Below are 9,146 nucleotides of genomic sequence, written 5' to 3' on the forward strand. Positions count from 1 at the left end.
TCTGTTATCTCAGCAACACTGGCTGTCCTTCAAGAAAGTCTGGTCTGTTATCACTGTGGCACTAATTAGCCATGTAGATGGACCCCACCAAGGAGCTTTCCACAGGGATAAGATGGAAGGAGGGGTTGTTACTAGTTCCACATTCCAAATGTCCAGCCAATCATGTCACCCCCTACATGTAAGATGCTTCTGACTTTGTAACCAATCGTATTATTTTCCTCATCTATAATGTTGCCTTCCAATTTTTGGATGCTTCTCCTTTTGTTTGTAAAAATAAACTGTCAACCCTTACTCAGGGTCTTTTGGCTTTCTGAGAAGATGAAAGGCCTTTTTTGTTGGTAACTTTTAGCCTTACTGATAAATTGAATATGCTTGAAACTTTGTGCCTCACTTTACCTTAATTTCAATCTCAACAAGACCCATCCAAGTATCCAAAAGTAAGCTCATCTCATGATTCTTTTTTATCTTTGTTCACATATAAATTTAAGGAAATAAAAAACAACTTCATCTGTATCCCAAATGCTTTAATGTCATATTATTATTGTTGTTATGTTGAATATATATATATATATATATATATTTACTGCTTCTATGATTTGGTCTTTGATGTAATCCCATGATCAGCAATTTCAAAGATGAACGAATGAAAGAAAAAAATGAGCTCTTGCTATTGGCCAGATACTGTACTAAGTGCTGGGGATATATATGAAAAAAAGTAAGACTGCCCCTGACCTAAGAGAGTTTAGATTCAAAGAGTGAAGGATAGGAAGGCCTAATATGCTGTGACCCATGAGGTCACAAAGAGTGGGACACAACTGAATGACTGAACAACAACAAATACATAAAAATCTCACTTCCACCTACCTCTATTCCCAATACCCTGTTTCTACTCTGAGCAGAAATCCAGATTTCTCTTGGAGAAGGGTGGGCAGAAGAGAAGAGAGATATCTTTTCTTGCCTCCCTGAGAGCCATATCTAGATAGGTCCTTGCAGACCCATGCACATAAATAATGTGGGCAGAACACAGCTTCTCCCATTCCCTCACTCTCACACACTTAGGTTTAGTGTTAATTCCATCATTTGATGAAGGCTTTCTTTCTTTCTTTCTTTCTTTTCTTTTTTTTTTTTGGCTAGGCAATGGGGTTAAGTGACTTGCCCAGGGTCACACAGCTAGTAAGTGTTATGTGTCTGAGGCCAGATTTGAACTCAGGTCCTCCTAAATCCAGGGCCGGTGCTCTATCCACTGCACCACCTAAATGAGCCATTTAGCTGCCCCTCAAGGCTCTCTTTCCTGGCTGATCTGTGGGCCAGTGCTCTATCCACTGCACCACCTAGCTGCCCCTAAATGAACCATTTAGCTGCCCCTCAAGGCTCTCTTTCCTGGCTGATCTGTGCAATATCTAAAGGGATTGACTAGAGCAAGGACAATGACCCGTCAAAGATGATATCCTTGACTATCCTGGTGGGGGTGCCTTTAGTAAGTCCTTTGTTAAGAGGAAAATTCTTTGTTTGGGTTTTCACCCTGATTAACAAGGCAAATCTCAGGAAAAGAAAATTAAAATTTTATTAAAAGTACATCAAGATAGGAAAGTGTTGATGGGCTGATCACTGGAGATCAGCAAGGAATTCAAGATGGAGCCAGCTTTTCTTGATTACTTGTAATGAGATAAAGACAATTCAGACAGGTCAACATTAGAGAAAGGGAATGGTCCATGGCATATCAGCACCAACCAAATTGCCTGTACTTGATGGCTATATGATGTTTATCAGGTGCAAATAGGCAGTGTTGAGGTCAGATGTGGGAGAGTGATTGGGCATGAAAGTTTTCACTTAGGCATTCTCTTTAGCCACTGAGAGCTTTTATTAATGTGAAAAGCACAAGGACCTTTACTGTAGCAGCAAAGCTACAATTAAGGCACTGGTATTTGGGGGAGTTAGGCTTATATAGATGTTCAGGATGATGATGTAGTTTTAGAGTTTTATGGTGGTTAAAGATAAGGACAGGGTAAGGAAGACGGGGGAATTTTATGACACAAGATGAGGGAGACAAGGAATTTTAATGATAATTTTATGGTACAGGATAAGGAGAAGTTTTATGATGTTTCAAGATAAGGAGGAAACTTAGGACACTCTCAAGTTGCAGGGTGAGCTACAGAATGAGCTCACAAGGTACTGGAAAAGCAGCCCTTAATGTTCTCTTTAACCCCTAGGGTACCGTATGCTGTATCCACATCGGTAGGGAATGGCTTACTACATGACTAATAGAAGGTAAAACAAAGCTACAGACTGACCCCAACATTCACAAGCTGGGCTGAGAACAATGGTCACTGAGTCGGCATAACTTCCAATACCATCTTGGCTCTTTTCTGTGGTCACATCATTAAAAATCTAGCGAAGAGGTTGGGAGTAATCAGAGTGCACCACAGCCAGCGGGTGACACTCGATAGGTCCCTCTCCGTTACCAAGGCCAAGAAGACTAATCTTTTAGCAGGTTACCAAAGCTCCCATCGACCCCAGAACGTGCTCCAGGCACGCGCGTTGTTTCCTCTCTGGCAGTAACTACTTTGGAATTCTCTCTTTCGACAAAGGAGTTTCTACCTCAGATATAAGCTCCTGCTTTCTGGTTCTTAGCTCGTAGATAAAAATAAATATTTTAAAATAGGAATTGCTACCGTCATCTTGGCTCTGTTCCTCTGCCCTTTGGGGAGTAAGTAATTTGCTCCATGTTTGTCTTCCTTCTGCACTCATTTGTCCAGACACGCACCATATGGGTTGTTGCGATCTGAATACATCTTGAAAACAAAAGAACAGGGAAATTCTCAGAGCTTCCTCTCTCCCTTATGTGCTCATTTCCCTCCCCGATCTCTGCAATGAGGAAGGTTTCCATACACTAAACACACAACAGAGAATAGAAAGGGGAGAAGGGTTCTTACTTCCTCCCTCAGGTACAAAGCAAGAAAGACAAAGACAAAACTTTGCCCTGTTCACTTTGATTCACCAAAGTTTTGGCCCTGTCAAATGCCTCAGCATCATAAAACCATAGGATTTTATCAGTGGAAATGACTATGAAAGGAGAGACCTTTTCATTCTCTTGGCCTCTGCCCCTAAAGGATCAGGGACCCTTTGAGTTGGAGCTGAAACCTTCCCTAGGCATTGTCTCGTCCAACAGAATGGGAGCTTGGGAAGAGCAGGGATTGTCTTATTTTTCTATTTGCATGTCCAGCACTTAGTGCAGCACTTTGCGCACAACAGGTGCTTATTAAATGCTTCACTTAAGGGTTTGGGGGAAAGAAGGTAATGCATTCTCTTTTGGACATCCTGAGTTTGAGATGTCTATGGAATATCCAGTTCAAGATGTCCAAAAGGTGCTTGGTGGTGTGGGACTACACTTCAGGACAGAGAGTAAGGTTAGATAGGTAGCTCTGGGAATTGTGCATAGACCTGATCATGGGAGCTGATAAAATCATCAAATGAGACAGTGTCTTTCAAGAAAAAGGGAAAGTCAATGATGGAACCTTGAGGGAAGAGAGAGTCTTGTAGCCCAGCCCTGGAGCTCCCAGTGGCCAAGCAGAGAGGCGAGTGTGAAGGATCACCAGCAAGAGCCTGGCTATCTCAGATTCATCTATGTGGTGGGAAGGAGGGAGCAACCTCTGGGGCCGGCCACAGGATGTGGTGGAAGGAACTGTTCCCTCTTTGCTGCCCCAAGTATCTTAGGAGGAAATTGTGCAGTAGAGATTAGGGGGGCTGTCATCACATTTCTCCTAATCCCGTAATAACTGACCCTTTCCCCAGGGCACTGGTCAACACCTGCCTTGGTCTGAAGGGCTCTAAGAAAATCCCTCTGGCCTCTGTCACTTGGTGTTTCTGAAGCTTTCCAGGTGCTGATTTATCACTTCGTCTCTTTCCCTTAAGTGCTTGAGAAACTTTTGAAACTCATGTCCGGCTTGAGTTTATAAAGGGAATGTCTGCATGGTGAAGGCAGGGCTGCTGGTGGTGGCAGACAGACACAGCAAGGGGGGAATCTCCCTACGGTGACCACTGGGCAGCATGAGGCTCTAGAGAAGGGAGAGGGGGCTCCCACAGGGCAGATGGGGCTCTGGCTGCTCAGCAGGCTCTGGGAAGAAGAGGAGGCAGGGACAGGAAGATGATTCAGTTGGGAGGAGTGGAGTTTGTTCTGGGCACAGGCAACGGGCAGTCGTGCTACACTGTCTCCAGGCAGCTTAGCAGAGGCGTTCTCAGTAAGCCACGACTGCATTCTGGGAGTAGATCTGTCTGGCTGTCTAGCTGTCAGTCCATTTCTCTGTCTCTGTCCCTCTGTCTCTACCGACTCACTCACCCCAAATTGCCCTCACATCTGTAGGTTTGGAGCTTGTTTGATTGTTTTTCCCCCAGAATGAGGAACCACCATAGCCTTGACCACACAGCCACAACTCAGTACTCAAAACTCCTCTCTCACAGTCCCAGGAGGAGCTACAGCTAGTCAGTTGTCTGGGGACCTGACTCAGTGCCTCGGCGAGTAGGGATGAGTTTCCCTCCCCCTGGGGGTCTCTATATAAGACTATACATTGACAGATCTGGCTAAGTATCCAACCGTCCCCCGGCCTCCCCTTGTTCCTTCTTGGAGACAAAAGTAGGCATAGTGGGAGGTGGAAAATAGAGAGTAGTGAAGGATCCACTGGGTCCAAGCATGCACAAAGGCCTGTAAGGAGAAGTCTTTTAGATTCTTCTTCTTTTAACTTTATTTTTTTATTGATTTATTTTGATTTATCGGTAATCATTTCCATAAGCTTTTGAGTTTTAAATTTTTTCTCCACCTCCCTCCCCAAGATGGTATGCAATCTGATATAGGCTATACATATACATTCCTATTAAACATATTTTCACGTTAGTCATGTTGTAAGGAAGAATTAGAACCAATAAGAGGAACCACCAGAAAGAGGAAACAAAACACAGCAGAAGAAAAAAAAGAGCAAATAGTATGCTTCGATCTGCATTCAAACCCCGTAGTTCTTTCTTCAGATGTGGATAGCATTTTCCATCATGAGTCTTTTGGAGTTAGATCAGATCCTTGCGTTGCTGAGAAAACCTAAGTCTATTAAAGTCAGTCATCGCACAACATGACTGTTGCTGTGTATAATGTTCTCCTGCCCACTTCACTCAGCATCAGTCCATACAAGCCTCTCCAGGTTTTTCTGAAGTCTGCCTGCTTGTCATTTCTTATAGCACAAGAGTATTCCATGACACTCATATACCACAACTTGTTCAGCCATTCCCCAACTGATGGGCATCCTCTCAATTTCCAATTCTTTGCCACCACAGAAAGAGCTACTACAAATATTTTTGTACATGTGGATCCTTTTCCCATTTGTTTGATCTCTTTGGGATACAGCCCTAGAAGTGTTATTGCTGGGTCAAAGGGTATGCACATTTTTATAGTCCTTTGGGCATAGTTCCAAATTGCTCTCCAAAATGGTTAATCATTTCACAACTCCACCAACAATGCATTAGTGTTCTAATTTTCCCACATCTTCTCCAACATTGATCATTTTCCTGTTTTGTCATATTGGCCAATCTGATAAGTATGATATGGTACCTCAGAGTTGTTTGTCTTTTAGATTCTAATGGGGATGCCCAGGACCACATCACTAGCACAAAATCTTTCATTGTGCGTAAAACAAAGAAACCATTCTGCTCTATCTTCTCTAGCCACGGTGTTGGTCAGCAGGGCACCCTAATTCCCAAGTAACTTGGACTGGGGACTTCCCCTGTGAAATTTCAAGTATATGGAATATAGATACTCAAAACCAGCTAATGTGCATGGGCCTGGCTGTGGGTAGTTACAGTTTTCCAGGGCTAGAGTTGCTCTAACCGAATATGTCAGCTGCAGTTTATGCATTTGTGGGAGGACATCTAAAGTCACTGCTCCTTTCTTGGGGTCTGCCTCCTGTGAACTCCTGGGTACCTCCACTGCAATTCTTTTCCCTGTATCATAGCTATTCCCTGTTGTACTTCATTTGTTAATTCACACGGAACTTGCAGACCACTAAAACTCAGATTTTTTTTTTCAGATGAATTGATGATGTTCAGCCATATTCTTTCCTTCCCCTCAATGTTCAGCTTGTGAACTTGATTTTTCAAACCAAAGTGGAGGATTTTGCCTTCACCCTTATTGGTGTGAGGGATCTCTTTGGGCACCTGCCATATTCCCATTATGCTGTAGGGTCAGAGAGATGTACTCTTAGGTCAGAGAGACTTTGGGAGACTGGTCTGGATTACATTTGCTGTGATGCTTTGGAGCCAGAGACGCTTCCTCATTGCCCATCTTTGCAGATATGGATTTCTGTCCCCCTGCCTAGCTAGGGACTGGAGATGAGGTTGTCAACCTGTTTGTAAAAGCAGCAGCAGCAATTGCTTAGTGATGAGTGAAGGCAAGGGCACCATGACCCATATGTTGAACAGAACTCCCCTTTGTATCCATCCAGTGGCAGACTCCGTCTGTTTCTCAGTTTTCTAGGGCTGGGAAATGCACCCGTGGTAACAAGTGGAGGGGGCGCTTAGCAGCTCTGGGTTCAGGAGTCACAGAATCAGACTTAGAACTGGAAGGGAGCTTGGCGGCCTTCTCATCCATCCCACACTTCTAAAGGAATCTCCATACAACACACTTAGCATGTGGTCCTCCTGTCTCTGGCTGGGGACCTCCAGTGTGGGGGAAACCACCTCCTTTTGAGGCAGCCCAGTAACACTTTTGGACAGCTCTCACGGTGAGGAGTTTCTTCTGACATCAAGCCCAAATTTATCTCTTGGCAACCTGGTTCTGTCTCCAGTGCCTGTTTGGCACAGCTAATGCTCGTTCCCTGTGACAGCCCTTTAAATACAGCTCTCATCCCTCCCATCCCCCACCCTTTGAGCCTTCTCTTCTCCTGGCCAGATATTCCCAGTTACTTAAACTGATCTTAATATGACCTGGACCTAAAGCCCTTCGCTATCCTCCTTGCCCTCCTCCAGATGGTTAATATTCTTCCTTAAATTGTGGTACCCAGAATTGTACATAATAATGGTCCAAATAAGTGGGATCCAGGAGACATGCGGTGAGATGATCCCCTCCCTGTTGCTAAAAGCCAGGTCCCTCTTAATGCAGCCCAAGGTCCCATTACCTTGGCCATACAAGAGTCACGTCTCTGGATCAGAGGAGTCCTGCTCTGTATTGGTATTAGAAAGTCACTTCCTACATCAGTGACCTTATTCAATAAACTCCAGGGGCTCTCAGTCATCTCCAGAATCAAATATAAAGTCCTCTGTTTGGCTTTCAAAGCCTTTCCCAACCGCCCCCCCCACCCCAGTGTCTAGTCTCCTCACACCTTAAAACCCATCCCTCCCCCTCAGCCAAGTCCCATTAGCCTCCTCTACCCACCTGATTTGGGGGTGGAGTCATGACCTCAACCTCCATTTAAAGAGGGGAGGTGGGAGAGACCTCCTACATCTGGCATTTCTCATCCAGTTGTACTTATTCTGGATTTCTTTGACTTCACCACATCCCTGTGCCAGATACTTCCTCCCTTCCTCTCCCCACTGGCATTTCAGCCTCCTTTTGTGTTGTGTCTTTCCCCGTTAGATTGTAAACTCCACGAAGGCAGGGACTGTTTCTTTTCTTGTATTTGTATCACCATTGTGCTTAGCACCGTGCCTGGCAGGCAGTAGGCTCTCTATAAATATTTGTTGACTATTAATAAGTCTTTATAGACTATGATCCAGTGATGCTGGCCTTCTTGCTGTTTCCTGTCTAAGAGGCCCCATCTCCTGACTCTGGGTGCTTTCCTGGGATGTCCACCATGCCTAGAAGGCCTTTGGCTTCCTTCAGCTCCCAGCTAAAATCCCCTCCTTTTCCACAAGAAGCACTTTCTGATCTCTCTTAATTCCACAGCCTTCCCTCCACTGATGATCTCCAGTTACCCCTTTCTATATCTGCCTTTCTACATGGCTGTTTTCACGCTGTCTCCCCCATCAGACTGGGAGCTTCTTGAGGGCAAGCTTTGTCTTTTGACTTTCTTTGTATCCCAGGCATTTAGCACAGTGCCTGGCACATAGTAGATATTTAATACCTACTTTCTGACTGTAACTTTCTTTCCTCTTTCCCAAGGGACCCTAAGAATTCCTCACTAACAGAAACAAGTTTCTCACTGGACTCACCAGGACCTTCTTCTTCAGGCAGGAGGGGATGTCTTGTGGGAAAATGTTGTGGTGTTCTGTGGACCTAGCCCTGTGTGGCTAAGAATCCTGACCTATTTCTTAGAAACTAAATTTGTTTAATTTAGTTTGATTTGTGTAATTGTTCAATGCTTAACTCAGGCCCCAGTTACGCTGACCAGAAGCCCATTCAGATCCAAAGACCGATGCAAGGAATGCAAGGAGTTTTCTCCTGTTATCTACCTCAGCAGCCCACACGTGGGGTCTGCAAACTGCCTCTGGGCTGGCCAGGCAGACCCTGCATCCTCATGCCTCTTTTTGAGTTCCATAAAACGTGTCAGCTATGACACTCGGTGGAGGGGGCCGCCCCCTTTCCAGCTCGCCCTTCTGCTGGATGAATTCATGACACTTTTCTTTAAAGTTATTTCAGTTCTGAGTTTAGTTCTCCTGGAGGCCGCCATCTCCACCCCACTCTTCTAGCCGACCTCATCCTGTTTTCCATCCTCACATAGACCCTCTGTGAATCACAGCATGGCTCCTCCTCACCCCTTCCAACCCTGCACTCTCCTGTGCATCCATAGGGAGGCAGAGAGGCAGTGTGGTATGTGAGGCATTGCAAAGGGGCTGTGAAGTGTGGGAGGGGGAGAAGTTCTGTGGAATCAGCCCAGAAAGATAGACTCAGGACAGATTTTGGAGGGCTTTACATTCCAACCACAGGACTTTGTCTTTCATCTTAAAGGCAATGGGGAGTGACTGGAAGTTCTTGAGGGGGAGCAGAACTTGTCAGAGCTATGCCTTAAGAATTCCCATTGGGCAGTGTGTGAAGGTGGACTGGAGAGCAGAGAGGCTGGATGTGGAAAGGTCAGGAGGAGGCTTTTGCCCTAGTCCTGGTGAGAGGTAATGAGCTGCTCCCTGAGGCCATGGTCATGTGAGTTGAGAGGAAGGGAGGGAGGTGAGAGATG

Source organism: Vombatus ursinus, unplaced genomic scaffold (genome assembly GCF_900497805.2).
Source record: "Vombatus ursinus unplaced genomic scaffold, bare-nosed wombat genome assembly UNPS02014175.1, whole genome shotgun sequence".
NCBI lineage: Eukaryota > Metazoa > Chordata > Mammalia > Diprotodontia > Vombatidae > Vombatus > Vombatus ursinus.